The 16,855-nt window shown below is 40.0% G+C and overlaps 1 pseudogene; it reads left to right on the forward strand.

Moving 5' to 3' along the window:
* Nucleotides 1-1,482: 1,482 nt before the first annotated feature.
* Nucleotides 1,483-13,421, forward strand: LOC100517923 (large ribosomal subunit protein P1 pseudogene; annotated as a pseudogene).
* The last annotated feature ends 3,434 nt before the right edge of the window (nucleotides 13,422-16,855 follow it).

The raw sequence follows: 16,855 nt of genomic DNA on the forward strand, positions 1-16,855 counted from the left end.
GAGATTCCTTGTTTATGTATCAATTGTAGATTTTTGGTTTGCAGTTATTCTGAAGTTTTGATATAAGTGTCTATATGTATATGAGATTGTTTTAAGTTGTTCTCTTAATTGCAAGTTCATCTCCAGTGTCTTGCATTTGTATCCACCTCTTCTCATGATTTCTGATTTTGATGGTATAATTGTGCATGGATGATTTTGTATCTTTACTGTATATATACCTTTACTGGTGAGCCTTGTCATTTGTGGAATTTTTGTTTCCTGTTGCTGTCTTGTCTTTTCTGCCTAGAGAAGTTCCTTTAGTATTTGTTGTAAGGCTGGTTTAGTGTTGCTGAATTCTCTCACCTTTTGCTTATCTGGGAAGGTTTTGATTTCTCCTTGAATGTGAAGGAGAGCCTTGCTGGATAAAGGAATCTTGGTTGGAGGTTTTTTCCTTTCATCATGTTAAGTATATCATGCCACTCCCTTCTGGCCTGCAGAGTTTCTGCTGAAAAATCTGCTGATAACCTTATCAGTGTCCCCTTGTATGTTATTTGTTTCTTTTCCCTAGCTACTTTCAATATGTTCTCTTTGTCTTTAATTTTGGTCAGTTTGATTAAATGAGTTTCGGGGTGTTCCTCCTTGGGTTTATTTTATATGGTACTTGTTGTGCTTCCTGGATTTGAGTGAGTGGTTCCTTTCCCACATTAGGGAAGTTTTTGGCTATTATCTCTTGGAATATTTTTTCTGTCCCCTTCTCTCTCTCTTCTCCTTCTGGCACCCCATAATATGGACGTTGATGCATTTAACATTGTCCCAGATTTCTCTGAGACTCTCTTCATTTGTTTTCAATCTTTTTTCTTTTCTCTGTTCTATATCAATAGATTTACAAGGAGATCCCGCTGAATAGCATTGAGAACTATGTCTAGATACTCATGTTGCAACAGAAGAAATGGTGGGGGAAAAACTGTAATTGTAATGTATACATGTAAGGATAACCTGACCCCCTTGCTGTACAGTGGGAAAATAAAATAAAAAAAAAAAAAATAATTTCCACTGGTCTGTCCTCCACCTCGCTTATTCATTCTTCTGCCTCCTGTATTCTGCCGTTGGCTGCTTCTAGTGAATTTTTTATTTCAGTTATTGTATTTTGCATCTGTTCTTGTTTAAGTTTTATATCTTGTATCTCTTTGCTCAGTGTTTCCTGTAAATTATCCATCTTTCCCTCCAGTTTATTTCCAATGTCTTGCATCATCTTCAGCATCAACAGTCTAAAGTCTTTTTCCTGGAGGCTGAGAATCTCCTCATTGCTTAGCTGATTTTCTGGGGTTTTTCCTTTCTCCCTCATCTGAGTTATAGTTCTATGTCTTTTCAATTTTTCAGGTTTTTGGTATGGTGACCCTTTTACAGATAATAGAGTTGTAGTCTCTCTTGCTTCTGGTGTCGGCCCCCCTGTGGCTGAAGTTGGTCCAGGGCTTGCTGTAGTCTTCCTGATGGGAGGGACTGATGCCTGCCCACAGGTAGGTAGATCTGATTCCTATCCCTCTGATGGGTGGGGCTTTGTCTCTCTGTGAGATTAGAGGTGGCTGTGTGCCTGGGGGGACTTTAGGTAGCCTGTTTACTGATGGGTATGGCTGTGATCCCACCTGATTTGTTGTTTGGCCTGGGGCTTCTCAGCGCTGATGGGTGGGGCTGGATTTTCCCAAAATAGCCACCTCCAGAGAAAGGCACACTGATGAATATTCCCAAGAGCTTCACCTCCAATGTCCTTCCCCCACAAAAAGCCACATTTATCCCTTGTTTTCTCAGGAGGTTCTTCAAGAACTTCAGTCAGTTCTGACCCAGATTCCTATGGAGACTTTGCATTGTCCTGGGACCCAGTGCATGTGAAAGTCTGTGTGCGCCTTTTAAGAATGGGGTCTCTGTGCCATTTGCAGTAACATGGATGGAACTAGAGACTCTCATACTGAGTGAAGTAAGTCAGAAAGAGAATACATATATCATATCACTTCTATCTGGAATCTAATATAAGACAGAAATGAAACTTTCCGCAGAAAAGAAAATCATGGAAGTGGAGAATAGACTTGTTGCCAAGGGGGAGGGGGAGGGAGTGGGGTGGTTGGGGAGCTTGGGGTTAATAGATACAAACTATTGCCTTTGTAATGGATTAACAATGAGATCCTGCTGTGTAGCACTGGGAACTAATGTCTAGTCACTTATGATGGAACATGATAATGTGAGAAAATAGAATGTGTACATGTGTGTGTAACTGGGTGACCATGCTGTAGAGTAGAAAAAAAATTGTATTGGGGAAATAACCATTAAAAAAAAAAAGAAAAAAATGAAGAATGGGATCTCCATTTCCCCCAGTCCCGTGGAGCTCCTGCATGCAAGCCCCACTGGCCTTTAATGCCATTTGCTCTGGGGGCTCTTTATCCCATACCGGATCCCCAGGCATGGGGTCTTGATGTGGGGCTCAGAATTCTCACTCCTGTAGGTGAGTCTCTGTGATGCAGTTACTTTCCAGTCTGTGGGGCTTCCCACCCAGGAGGTATGGGGTTGCTTATATCACAGAATCACCCCTCCTACCTCTTGATGTGGCCTCCTCTTTGTCTTCTGGAGTAGGATATCTTTTTGAAAGTTTCCAGTCCATTTGGTTGAAGATTGCTTAGCATTTGGTTGTAATTTTGTTGTTTTTAGGAGAGAAGCTGAGCTCTAGTCCTTCTATTCTGCCATCTTAATCCCATCTCCTAAACTTCTTGGTAATTTTAACCCATTTTCTTATTCTATTGAAATCATTGTGCAGCTTGACTCTGATTTCCCCTCTGTTTCCATCTGCAAACTTGGCAGTGGTGTCGGCAGTGGGCACCCGCAGGCACTGGCGCCGTGTGACCTCTCAGGACTGGCTTCCCTGGCAGCCCCATGGGGTCTCCTGTGCAAGCCTTTGTCCCGGGTTCCTGAAGCCGATATTTCTCAAAAGAATAACAGTAGAGTGGGAGGGATCAGGAGCTTGGGCTTATCAGACACAACTTAGAATAGATTTACAAGGAGATCCTGCTGAATAGCATTGAGAACTTTGTCTAGATACTCATGTTGCAATAGAACAAAGGGTGGGGGAAAAATGTAATTGTAATGTATACATGTAAGGATAACCTGACCTCCTTGCTGTACAGTGGCAAAATAAAAAAATTATAAAAATAAAAAAAAGAATAAGAGTAACAATACTAGACACAATTGACAAGGGCTTAATCTCCAAAATATACAAACAACCTATACAACTCAATAGCAAAAAACCCAAACAACCCAATTGAAAAATGGGCAGAAGACCTTCACAGACATTTTTCCAAAGAAGGTATACAAATGGCCAACAGATACACGAAAAAATGGTCAACGTCTCTAATTATTAGAGAAATGCAAATCAGAACTACAATGTGGTTCTCACACCAGTCAGAATGGCCATCATTAACAAGTCAACAAATAACAAATGCTGGAGAGGATGTGGAGAAAACAGTACCCTCCTACACTGTTGGTGGGAATTTAAATTGGTACAACCACTGTGGAAAATAGATGGAGGTGCCTCAGAAAACTATAGAACTACCATATGACCTGGCAGTACCACTCATGGGCATTTATCAGGACAAAACTTACATTTAAAAAGATACATGCGCCCCTATGTTCATTGCAACAGTATTCACAACAGCCAAGACATGGAAGCCACATAAATGTCCATGGACTGATGAATGGATTAAGAAGATGTGGTGTATATACACAATGGAATACTACTCAGCCATAAGAAGGAACAAAATCATGCTATTTGCAGCAACATGGATGGAACTAGAGACTCTCATCCTGAGTGAAGGTAGTCAGAAAAAGACAAATACCATATGATATCACTTATATTTGGAATATAATATGTGGTACAAATGAACCTTTCTACAGAACAGAAACAACTCATGGACTTGGGGAACAGACTTGTGGTTGCCAAGGGTGGGGGAGGGAGTGGGATGGACTGAAAGTTTGGGGTTAGTGGATGCAAACTATTGCATTTAGAGAATGGATAAGCAATGAGATCCTGCTGTATAGCACAGGGAACTATATTTAGCCACTCATAATGGAAACTTATGGAGGATAATGTGAGAAAAAGTATATACATATATTTGAAAAAGTATACTGATATTTGACTGAGTCACTTTGCTGTACCTCAGAAATTGACAGAACATTGAAAATCAACTATAATAAAAAAATCTTAAAAAAATAAAGTATGTTGGAGTTCCCATAGTGGCGCAGCGGAAATGATTCTGACTGGGAACCATGATGTTGCTGGTTCAATCCCTGACCTCGCTCAGTGGGTTAAGGATACGGAATGGCTGTGAGCTGTGGTGTAGGTTGAAGATGTGGCTCAGATCTTGCTTTTCTGTGGCTGTGGTGTAGGTCAGCAGCTGTAGCTCTGAAATGACCCCTAGCCTAGGAACCTCCATATACCATGGGTGCAGCCCTAAAAAGGAAAAAAAAAAAGTACTTGTTTAGGACCCTGTTTTTAAAAAGAATACTATAATTTTATGTGTGTTTTTGATTACTATTTCCAAAGCACTTTCATACCTGTGATCTCCCTTGATAACTTTATTATGGGTAACCCTTTAAACCCATGCATCTTAATCATTCTACCAATACATATGAAGGTAGGTCAATACTGTATTGCTTTTTTATAAACTCAAAGAATACTATGGTGGCAATTATTTTGCAATATGTAAGTGTATCAAATCAACACATTGTACCTTAAACTTACCAGTTATATCTCAGCAAAACTGGGAAAAAACTCCAAGAGTAATATATAGGCACAATGAAATCCAAATAAATTATGAGTGCAAAATAGACATAAGGTATGCTTTTTTTTTTTTTTTTTTTTTTTTTTTTTTTTTTTTTTTTTGTCTTTTTGCCATTTCTTGGGCTGTTCCCGCGGCATATGGAGGTTCCCAGGCTAGGAGTCAAATCAGAGCTGTAGCCACATCTGCAACCTACACCACAGCTCACGGCAATGCCGGATCCTTAATCCACTAAGCAAGGCCAGGGATCGAAACTGCAACCTCATGGTTCCTAGTCAGATTCGTTAACCACTGAGCCACGACAGGAACTCCAACATAAGATATGCTTTTGAGATAAATGGTAATATCGTAAGGATATATTTCTTTCTTTCTTTTTTTTTTTTGCTATTTCTTGGGCCACTCCCGCGGCATATGGAGGTTCCCAGGCTAGGGGTCCAATCAGAGCTGTAGCCACCGGCCTACACCAGAGCCACAGCAATGGGGGACCCGAGCCGCGTCTGCAACCTACACCACAGCTCACGGCAACGCCAGATCGTTAACCCACTGGGCAAGGGCAGGGACCGAACCTGCAACCTCATGGTTCCTAGTTGGATTCGTTAACCACTGTGCCACGACGGGAACTCCGATATATTTCTAAGTATGAAAATATAGAATGGTGCATAGAATCCCATAAAAAGAGGTATATTTAATTATTATGTCTAAAATAACATTCATTTGAATTGTTGAAGTTAAAAAAAAGCAACTCTGGAAACTGCATATGTGTTTAACAGTAAACAACCTGAGTTAGAATTAGCCTAAGAAATTTTGTAGATACACAGTGCAAAAATGAGAACTTTGTAGAGGATCTATAATTTGGGAACTATAAAAACAGGTTTGTAGATGTGCCTGTTCATAGACTGCTCTAAGGGTTTGTTTGCAGATTAAGAAGGTAACATTGTGAGTGACCCAAAAATGCCACTTATTACAATCATTTTTGTAGTCCAAGACAAAATCTTTGATTTTTGTATGGTACCTCCAAGAGTAATATAAGCCTGATATAAGTGGCCTATTGCATCCTAAAACATTTAGGAGGAAATGGGATAAAGCTATTGTGGAATATGGTGGCTCTAAGTCCAGTCCTAACAATTTTGTAGTTTCCAGATAGTGTTCTAAATGGAATCTTTCTAAGTTGAAGATCATTAAATAAAGTGAAACAGATAGGAGTTCTAACTAGAGGAAGTGTTCACCCAGGTAAGCGATGTTAAACATTTAGCAAAAAGCTACAACTTTGTGACTCACTGCCATAGGGGCTGCGCAGACTGCAAACACAGCTTAAGATGTAGTCCTTAGCTTAATGGATTTTGCAATCTAATTAGGAAATAGCATATATTTGTATAACAGTTCTTGTTGTGGCTCAGCGGGTTAAGAGCCCAACTAGTATACAAGATGTAAGTTCAATCCCTGGCCTCGCTCAGTGGGTTAATGATCTGGTATTGCTGCAAGCTGCAGTGTAGGTCACAGATGCAGTGCAGATCTGGTGTTGCTGTGACTGTGGCATAGGCTGGCAGCTGCAGCTCTGATTTCTCCCCTAGTCTGGGAAGTTCCATTCACTACAAGTGCAGCCCTAAAAAGACAAAAATAATTGTGTAACAGATAATTAAAATGCTAATTAAATAAGTGATACAGACAGTAAATGCTATTACTTAGAGAAGAGAAAGATGGCCAAAAGCCGAGCAGTGCTAAGGTATGGCAATTAATATCAGATGACCAATATCAATATCAGATGAACCTTTCCAGAGAAAAGAAATGCATGGACTTGGAGAACAGACTTGTGGTTGCCAAGGGTTGTGGGGGGGGAGTGGGATGGACTGGGAGTCTGGGGTTAATTGATGAAAACTAATGCATTTGGAGTGGATAAGCAATGAGATCCCATGTATATAGCACAGGGGACTATATCTAGTCACTTATGATAATGTGAGAAAAAAATGCATATATATGTGTGACTGGGTCACTTTGTTATATAGTAGAAATTGACAGAACACTGTAAACCAATTATAATGGAAAAAATAAAAATCATTAAAATAAAAAAAAGAGATGACCAAGATTTGAAGCTTGTCTCAACCTCTTAGGAACTGTAACCCTATTACCTGACCTCTCTGAACCTCAGTTTCCATTCTGTAAAATCAGGGTAATTATAACAGCTTTTTCTAGGCTATTTTACATGCCACATGAAATAATGAATAGGTGGTCTTATGAGGATGCGTAGCCCATAGATGTTAGCTAAGAAATTCACTTTCCTCATGATTGGAATACCTGGGGCAGAAAGAGCAATGGATGTCTGGGGATGGGCTTACTGAAGAGGAACAGCTAGAAATATAGAGGCTACCAGCTTTGTTCACTCTATTTGCTAAAGGTCTTCCCTAAAGGGAGACCTAGGTTTTTTTCAGAGTTACAGCTCAGCTGTGATGGCACTTCAAGCTTTGTAGAGTACTAAAAGACAGATTTCATTTCATTGCTTACCATCTTCTGACATGCCCACCTAATCTCTATAATCTAAACTACCTGTGGATGTCCAAGGCACAAGCCTGTGGCTTGTTAGGGCATAGGAAGAAGAGTGGGGTCAGTGAGTTGGAGTGAGGAAAGGAAAGTGGGGAGAGAACCAAAAGTAGCAGAACTGTTTTCCTTGCTATCTCCTGTACAACATTGCCATCTGGTGATTATTTAATGAACCATGCTATATTTCCCCCTACCGTAGTCTTGTCCTGATGTGAAGCCTTAACTTTATTAACTATGTTAATGTTAACTGAGAGAACAGGGTGAAATTTTATATTCGTTTCCTGTGACTGGTGTAACAACTTACTACAAAGATGGTGACTGTTTTTTTCTCTCACATCTCTGAAGGTCAGAAATCCAAAATCAAGGTGTGGGCAAGGCCATGATCCCTCTGGAAGCTCTAAGGGAGAATCTGTTTTTTGCCTTTTCTGGTTTCTGGTGGTCGCTGGACACTGTTTCTAAGCTTGTGACTGTATGGCTCAAATCTCTGCCTGCCTCTTCACATGGTCATCTCTTTTTCTGTATGTCTGATCTTCATTTGCCTCTCTCTTACAGGGACACTTGTAATGGCATTTAAGGACCACTCGGAAAATGAAGGATTTTCTCTTCATTTTAAAATGCTTTAGGGAGTTCCTGTTGTGGCTCAGGGTTGAAGAACCTGACTAGTATCCATGAGGGTGCAGGTTCGATCCCTGGCCTCTATCAGTGCATTAAGGATCCAGCGTTGCTCTGAGATGTGGTGTAGGTCGCAGACTTGGCTTGAATCTTGTGGTGCCGTGGCTGTGGCATAGGCTAGCAGATGGCAGCTCTGATTTAACCTCTAGCCTGGGAAGTTACATATGCTTCAGGTGCAGCCCCCCAAAAATATTAAAAAAATAAATAAAATGCTTTATTCAATAGATATCTGCAAAGACTCTTCTGAATAGGGCAACTTACACCAATTTCAGGGATTTGCTGTGGATATCTTTTGTGCACCATTTTTTGGCCTAACATGTTTATTCTTTATTGTATTTTAATTCATTATTGGTAATTAATATATAAGATCAATCTGCTGGCCAGGGCAGGCTGAGAGGATAGGATTCAGGATACTGAACTTTGAATTTAGGTGTGGGGATGGGGTAGGGAGCAAAAGGTCTAGAGTGTCAACTTTTTTAGGGAAGGCTGGTTTGGGTGGGGCAGCTCAGTGAGAGACCCTGGATGGTCAGGAAGCAGCACACAAGACTCTGGGCACATGATGTGGAGGAGAGAATATAGAAAGGGCAAGAAAGGGGTGATGAGCCAAGATTTAACTTCTGTTTGTTTTTAGTACACTGAATGTGAATGGTCCTCACCCTTCAAACTCTCTATATGTATAAGGAAATGGGCACTCTCAAACATTGCTGGTAAGACTGGTGGAGTTTGTAAAATACTTTTGGAGGATAATTCTACATATACATCATACACTTCTATCCAGTTATTTACCTTTAAGAATCCATTTTAAGGAAATAATCAGAACACAGGAAGATTTGTGCACAAAGACATTCCTTACATACTTTTTTATGGTACTCTTTTATTTTTTTATTTTTTATTATTTTTTAGTTTTTCTTAGACTGAGACAGAGATGGGGCACACAGATAGAACATTTCCAAATTCTTTCTATTGTTTTCTTTAAAAAAATTTTTTATGGCCACACCCATGGCATATGGAAGTTCCCCAGCCAGGGGTTGAATCCCAGCTGCAGCTTCAACCTATGTCACAGCTGTGGCAACGCTTGAATCATTTAACCTACTGTGCCAGGCCAGGGATCAAACCTGAACCTCCATAGCAACCCGAGTCACTAGCAGTCAGATTCTTTTTTTATATTTTATTTTATTTTTTGCTTTTTAGGGCCGTACCAGTGGCATATGGAAGTTCCCAGGCTAGGGGTTGAGTCAGAGATGCAGCTGCTGGCCACAGCCACAGTCACAGCAACGCAGGATCCTAGCCACGTCTGCCAGGTCCTTAACCCACTGATTGAGGGCAGGAATTAAACCTATGTCCTCATGGATACTAGTCGGATTCATTTCCGCTGTACCACAGTGGGAACTCCGGCAGTCAGATTCTTAACCCATGGTGTTACAGCAGGAACTCTTCTATAGCTTTCTTATTATTTGTAAAAATGCATAATAGCGTCCTAATAGGCCTGACAATAGCTCTGGCCTTCGTCATGTTTTGTGATGAAACATTTGCCAGAAATCAATTTGATCCATTTAGTGGGGCAAATGGACACAGCTTTCCTGTTCCTGTTTTCCTTTTTTTTTTTCTTTTTTGCCTTGAGCTCAGATTTTAATTTTTAAGTTTTTTTAATTTTAATTTTAATTTTTTGCTTTTTACAGCCACACCCATGGCATTTGGAAGTTCCCAGGCTAGAGGGCCAAATCGGAGCTACAGTTGCTGGCCTACACCACAGCTACAGCAACACCAGGTCCAACACAAGGTCTGCAATCTACACCACAGCTCACAGCAATGCTGGATCCTTAACCCACTGAGTGAGGCCAGGGATCCTCATGGATACTAGTCAGATTTGTTCCCACTGAGCCACAATGGGAACTCTGAGCTCAGATTTTTAAAAACATGTATTTTAAAAATCAAGTATAGCTTTTTCCAATTGTCATTTAAGTTACCATTGAATAGAATCTTAGGAAACAAGATTATTTTTTTTTGTCTTTTTGCCTTTTTCTAGGGCTGCTCCTGTAGCACATGGAGGTTCCCAGGCTAGGGGTCTAATCTGAGCAGCAGCTGTCGGCCTGTGCCAGAGCCACAGCAACACAGGATCTGAGCCGCATCTGCAACCTACACCACAGCTAACGGCAACGCCGGATCCTTAACCCACTGAGCAAGGCCAGGGATCAAACCTGCAACCTCATGGTTCCTAGTTGGATTCGTTAACCACTGAGCCACAACGGGAACTACGAAAATTTTCAAATAAACAACCCAAACTTACACCTAAAACAACTAGAAAAAGAACAAACAAAACCCAAAGTTGGTAGAAGGTAAGAAATCATACAGATCAGAGGAGAAAATGAAATAGAGATGAAAGAAACAATAAATATCAGTAAAACTAAAAGCCCATTTTTGAAACAATCAACAAAATTGATAAACCCTTAGACCATCAAGAAAAAAGGGACAGGTCTCAAATCAATAAAATTAGAAATGAAAAAGGGGAAATTTCAAATGACACCACAGAGATACAAAGGATCATAAGAGACTACTAGAAGCAACTATATGCCAATAATGTCGAAAACCTAGAGGAAACTGACAAACTCTTACAAAGGTACAACCTACCAAGACTGAACCAGGAAGAGATAAAAAATATGAATGTCTATTCGCAAGTACTGAAATTGAAACTGTGATTTAAAAACTTCCAAAAAACAAAAGTCCAGGACCAGATGGCTTCACAGGTGAATTCTATAAACATTCAGAGAAGAGGTAACATTTATTCTTCTGAAACTCTTCCAAAAAATTGCAGAGGAAGGAACACTCGTAAGCTCATTCTATGAGGCTACCATCACACCGATGCCAAAACCAGACAAGAATACCACATAAAAAGAAAATTACTGGTCAATATCACAGATGAACACAGATGCAAAAGTCCTCAAAAAATAGTACCAAACTGAATCCAACAATATATTAAAAGCATACAACATGATCAAGTGGGATTTATCCCAGGGATGCAAGGATTCTTCAACATTCACAAGTCACAAATCAATCAGTGTGATATACCACATCAACGAACTGAAGAATAAAAACCATATAACCATCTCAATCGATGTAGAAAAGGCTTCTGACAAAATTCAATAACTATTTTTGATTAAAAAAACACTCCAGAAAGTGCGCATGTATGGAATCTTCCTCAACATAATAACGGCCATATATGACAAACACACAGCTAACATTATTCTCAACAGTGAAAACCTGAAACCATTTCCGCTAAGATCAGGAAGAAGATAAGGATGTCCACTTTCACCACTGTTGTTCAAAGTAGTTTTGCAAATCCTAGCCAGGGCAATCAAAGGAGAAGAATACAAGGAATTCAAATTGGAAAAGAAGTAAAACTGGCACTGTTTGTAGATGACATGGTACTATACATAGAAAATCCTAAAGATGATACCAGAAAACGGTTAGAGCTCACCAATGAATCTGGCAAAGTTCCAGGATACAAAATTAATATATGGAAATCTCTTGCATTCCTATACACTAACAATGAAAAATCAGAAAGAGAAATTAGGGAAACCATCCCATTGTACCATCATGTCAAAAAGAATAAAATGCCTAAGAATAAACCTACCTAAATTGACAAAAGACCTGTACTCTGAAAACTATAAGACACTGTTGAAGGAAAGTGAAGACGACACAAACAGATGGAAATATATACTATATTCTTAGATCAGGAGAATCAACATTGTCAAAATGACTGTATTACCGAAGACAATCTATAGATTCAGTGCAATCCCTATCAGACTACCAATGGCATTTTTCACAGAACTAGAACAAAAAAATTTTTTAATTTATATGGAAATAGAGGATAAAAATTTTATCTCTTTTTTTTCCCTTCCCCCTTTTTTTGGCCATGCCCAGGACATGCAGATGTTCCCAGGCCATGGATCAAACCCAAACCACAACAATGATCTGAGCCACAGAGGTGACAATGCTGGATCCTTAACTGCTAAGTCACTAGGGAACTCCAGTAGTACTCTTCAGTGTTGAAAAAGATTCAAATGTCTACCTTTAGAGAATCATAGTGAGTGAATTATGGTTCATCTGTATGATGGCTTTTTAATTTTATTTATTTTATTTTAGGGCTGCACCCTTGGCATATAGAATTTCCCAAGCTAGGGATCAAATTGGACCTGCAGCTACTGGCCTACGCCATGGTCACAGCAATGCCAGATCTGAGCTGCATCTACGACCTACACTGCAGCTTGTGGCAATGCCAGATCCTTAACCCTTAACCCACTGAACAAGGCCAGGGATTGAATCTGCATCCTCATGGATGCTAGTCAGGTTCTTTTTTTTTTTTTTTTTTTTTTTTTGTCTTTTTACCATTTCTTGGGCCGCTCCCATGGCACATGGAGCTTCCCAGGCTAGGGGTCTAATCGGAGCTGTAGCTGCCGGCCTATGCTAGAGCCACAGCAACGTGGGATCTGAGCTGCATTTGCGACCTACACTACAGCTCATGGCAACGCCGGATCCTTAACCCACTGAGCAAGGCCAGGGATCGAACCCACAACCTCTTGGTTCCTAGTCGGTTTCGTTAACCACTGAGCCACAACGGGAACTCCATAGTCAGGTTCTTAACCCATTGAGCTATAACGGGAACTCCTCCGTGTTCTATATGATGGAATATTTTATATTCATAAAAAGTATGTTTCTGAAAAGTGTACCATAACATGAAAAATGCTTTTATGTGAGATGTTAAGTAAAATAATTAGAAATTATAAGTAAATGAATACTTCACACACATATTAATTCTAAATTGATTCAAGATTTTAAAATGTAGGTGTATAAGTCCTCTTTATGTGCATAACTACATACTGAACTCTCAGACATTGTGCATAAATATTTGAGTGGCATAACAACTTCTTAAAAAGTGCAAACATCATTTTTTTTTCCCCTCAGCTGCCACTAAGGTGCTCAGTCCTTCCGAGAAAGCTAAGGCTGCGTTGGGGTGAGGCCCCCACATCATCCGGAGACTAGCACCGTGCCCGGCAGCCCCCACCTAGTATTTGTTCGCACCACGGCCTCCTCAGAGCTTGCCTGCATCTACTCTGCCCTCATCCTGCATGACTATGAGGTGATGGTCACAGAGGATAAAATCAATGCCCTCAAAAGCAGCAGGTGTAAATGTTGAGCCATTCTGGCCAGGTTTGTTTGCAAAAGCTCTGGCCAATGTCAACATCAGGAGCCTCATCTGCAATTTGGGGGCTGGTGGACCTGTCCCAGCAGCTGGTGCTGTACCAGCAGGAGGTCCTGCCCCAGCCACCCCTGCTGCCCCAGCTGAGGAGAAGAAAGTAGAAGAAAGAAGAATCTGAGGAGTCTGATGATGATATGGGCTTTGGTCTTTATGACTAAACTTCTATAACACATTTAATAATAAAAAGCTGAGCTCTTAAGAAAAAAAGTGCAAACATCATATTATTTTTTACGTTTGTATTCACCTAGCTCAGTAAAATTTTGCCTCCTGAAGCTAAATATTTTTCCCTCTATGTTTAGTTCAACTTTTTTCCCTCTATGTTTAGTTTCAACTTTTGTTTCCAAGCAGTTCTGTTTAAAGATTTGTAAGTATACAATGAATCCAAGTTATGTGCTGAATTACTACAGGAACTTAAGTTATAAATTGAACAAGTGCGAGTGAACAGCCTTAGCCCTAAAAGCTGTAAGGAACTTTGAAAGAATCCAGTAGAATCCTTAGCCCTAAAAGCTGTAAGGAACTTTGAAAGAATCCAGTAGAGGGCTACCACTCTACTGGATTTTAGTTCTGATACAGATGAGACTTGGGTTTTAGTTCTGATACAGATGAAACTTTTTTTCTTTTGTCTTTTTAGGGTCGCACCTGTGGCATATGGAGGTTCCCAGGCTAGGGGTCGAATCACCATAGCCACAGCAAAGCCGGATCTGAGCCGTGTCTGCAACCTACACCACAGCTCACAGCAACGCCAGATCCTTAATCCACTGAGCAAGGGCAGGGACCGAACCCGAAACCTCATGGTTCCTAGTCGGATTCATTAACCACTGGGCCACTACGGGAACTCCAAGATGAGACTTCTTAACAGAACATTTTGTTCATTAATCTAAGTGCTTAAAGTCAATTTATGGTGGAAATCTCATTAAAATTCAATGTAGAAAAATGTTCCTATACTGACATTTAAAAATATATATGAGGAGTTCTCTTGTGGCTCAGTAGGCTAAGGATCTGGCTTTGTCACTGCAGCGGTTCAGGTTGCTGCTGTGGCATGGGTTTGATCCTTGGCCTGGGAACTTCCATATGCTGTGGGTGTGGCCAAAAAATGAGATTATTTCTTTTGTTTTGCACATACTGCAACATTGTGTTGCATAGTTGCTGGATTTTTGTCTATGTTTTTTGTGACTTTCAGATGAAAATAAGTCCAGGAAAGCACCTTATTAAAGCTATTTAAAAATGCTTGAAACATTTTCAGAAGTAACTATAAAAATTAACTAAAGATTTAAATGTAAAACAAATAAAAGTATTAGCAGAAAATATAGCCAGATATCTAAGTTTTCTTGGAGGGGGTTGGCTAGCATAACACAAATCAGAAACCCTAAAAGAGGAGTTCCTTTTGTGGCTCAGTGGTAATGAATCCAACTAGAATCCATGAGGATGCAGGTTCAATCCCTGGCCCTGCTCAATGGGTTGAGGATCTGGCATTGCCGTGAGCTGCGGTGTAGGACACAGACTTGGTTCAGATCTGGCATGGCTATGGCTGTGGCTGTGTCTGTGGCTGGCAGCTGTGGCTTTGACTCGACCCCTAACTTGGGAACTTCCATATGCTGCAGGTATGGCCCTAAAAAGACACAAAAGAAAAAAAAAAAGAAAGAAAAAAGAAAAAGAGAGAAATCCTAAGAGAAAAGACATAAAATATAAAATTTCTATATGTCAAAATTACAACCCATCATAAAACCAAATTAAAAGACAAAAATGAATAAGGAAAAACATGTGCAATGTATGACTAAAACATTTAATAAATAAGGACCTCTTATCAACCAACAATAAAAAGATGAATGCCACAACAGACAAAGGGACAAAGTGATTTACTTAGTACTCCTTATTTTTGAGACTCAATTCTTGGAGGGTTTTCTTCAAGGATGGCTCTTGAAACACAAAGAGCCAAGACTTTCATATACAAAGGCTTAGCTGTCCTTCCACAAGAGAGAAGGGAAAAATTAACCTTAAAATCCTTTAACTGTCCTTGAAAACCAGAAAGCATAAACTAGTGTCTCCATAGATTAATCTTCCACGTTAGCAAATATTGCTTCTATTATCAGAACGTGAGAATATATTAAGATATATACAAAACATAACAAAACCAATGAAAGAGAAGCAAGGGCTTGAGCCCTTGGACATTATGTGGTGACCTGGTTCTTTTCACGGGCCCTGCTGCTATTGCAGTGACTTCACGGTAATAGCTAGATACTGCTGGGAAAGTCTCTCCCTGGGGCAATACGGCACAAATATAAATTCTTGGTCTCTAATCTCAATTGGCCTTTAACTTTTCTCAGCAATCTTACCCCATTTCTTTGGTCAACTCATGCTTTAATACCCTACAAACCTTTTTTACTTTTCTCAATCTCTAATCCTGCTATTTCCCCCAACAACAGGTTGCTCTGGGCAGATGACCTTACTTCTTGTTTCACATAATATATATCAAATGGGCATTCTCTCAACTTTTTTTTCTGCTATGACACATAGAAATCTACCCCCATTATTACATCCCTTTGTCTTCTTAAAACAGAGGAGGTAGTTGCCCCTCCTTTATTGCCCCTCCTCTAGTGTGTATGATTTTTCTCAATAAGTATTTGTTGAATGAACCAACCAAGAAGCTACTCTGACCTGGAGAACAGTGAAAAATTTCTCTGAAATCTTGGTAAGTTCTTCTGGGTCTTCTATGTATTTATGCCAGTAAATCTCAGAGAAGGCATAAGTACTACCCAACCTTTGACAGACTGTGAGCTCCTTTAAAGGCATGGACAATATTAAATTATCTTGGTATCTTCCCCAGCTCTGCACTGTGTTCAATAAGTGTGTTTGTTCAAACAAGATGCAAAAATGAAGGATTACCACTTGACCTAGCTTTTGCTGCCTTTGTTAAATTCATATAGCTTGAGAAGCTTAGCTACACCAGGATGAAATCTCAGAAGACAAATCCTTAAGCCTTTTTTGTTTCAACAAGGAGTACACTGGTTGTGGTTCCATATGTGTGATTAGAACAGAGGCCACCAGCCAGTGCAAGACCATCTCCCTGCCTCCTTTTACAAAGGACAAAATACACCCCACCACCCACCCACACTCACTCACTTCACAATGCTAAGGGGGAAAATGATTGAAAATGGGATGCCGAGAAAGCGTAATGGAAAGTACATTGTTCTACCACCTCTTCCTGATAGATCAGTATGTGCTCATTGAAAAACAGGAGCTGAAGAGAAGGAAGAAACATTACTCATTAGTTGCTAGGAAGACAATTATATGCTCACCATTCATCCACACACAATGTACTTTCTGAAAGATATAACTCTGCTGTCTCTGGATTGGAGGCAGACAGTAAATAAATATGTTTTTTAATTAGAAAGAAAAATACAAGTACCGTAGTAGAAAAATTGGGCAGAAGGTGTGAAAAGACTAGTGACAAAACCAGAAATACAATTGGTTAATAAACATGCTAAAAGATGTACAACTCTTTTAACTATAAATTAAATTTAATAATGAGGAGTTCTCGTTGTGTCTCAGTGGGTATCCATGAGGATGGGGGTTTGATCCCTGGCCTTGCTCA

This window comes from Sus scrofa, chromosome X (assembly GCF_054392235.1).
Source record: "Sus scrofa isolate SSC_HxYL_T2T_F1_AM1 chromosome X, Sscrofa_HxYL_maternal_Yorkshire_Landrace_v2.0, whole genome shotgun sequence".
NCBI classification, from domain to species: Eukaryota; Metazoa; Chordata; class Mammalia; order Artiodactyla; family Suidae; genus Sus; species Sus scrofa.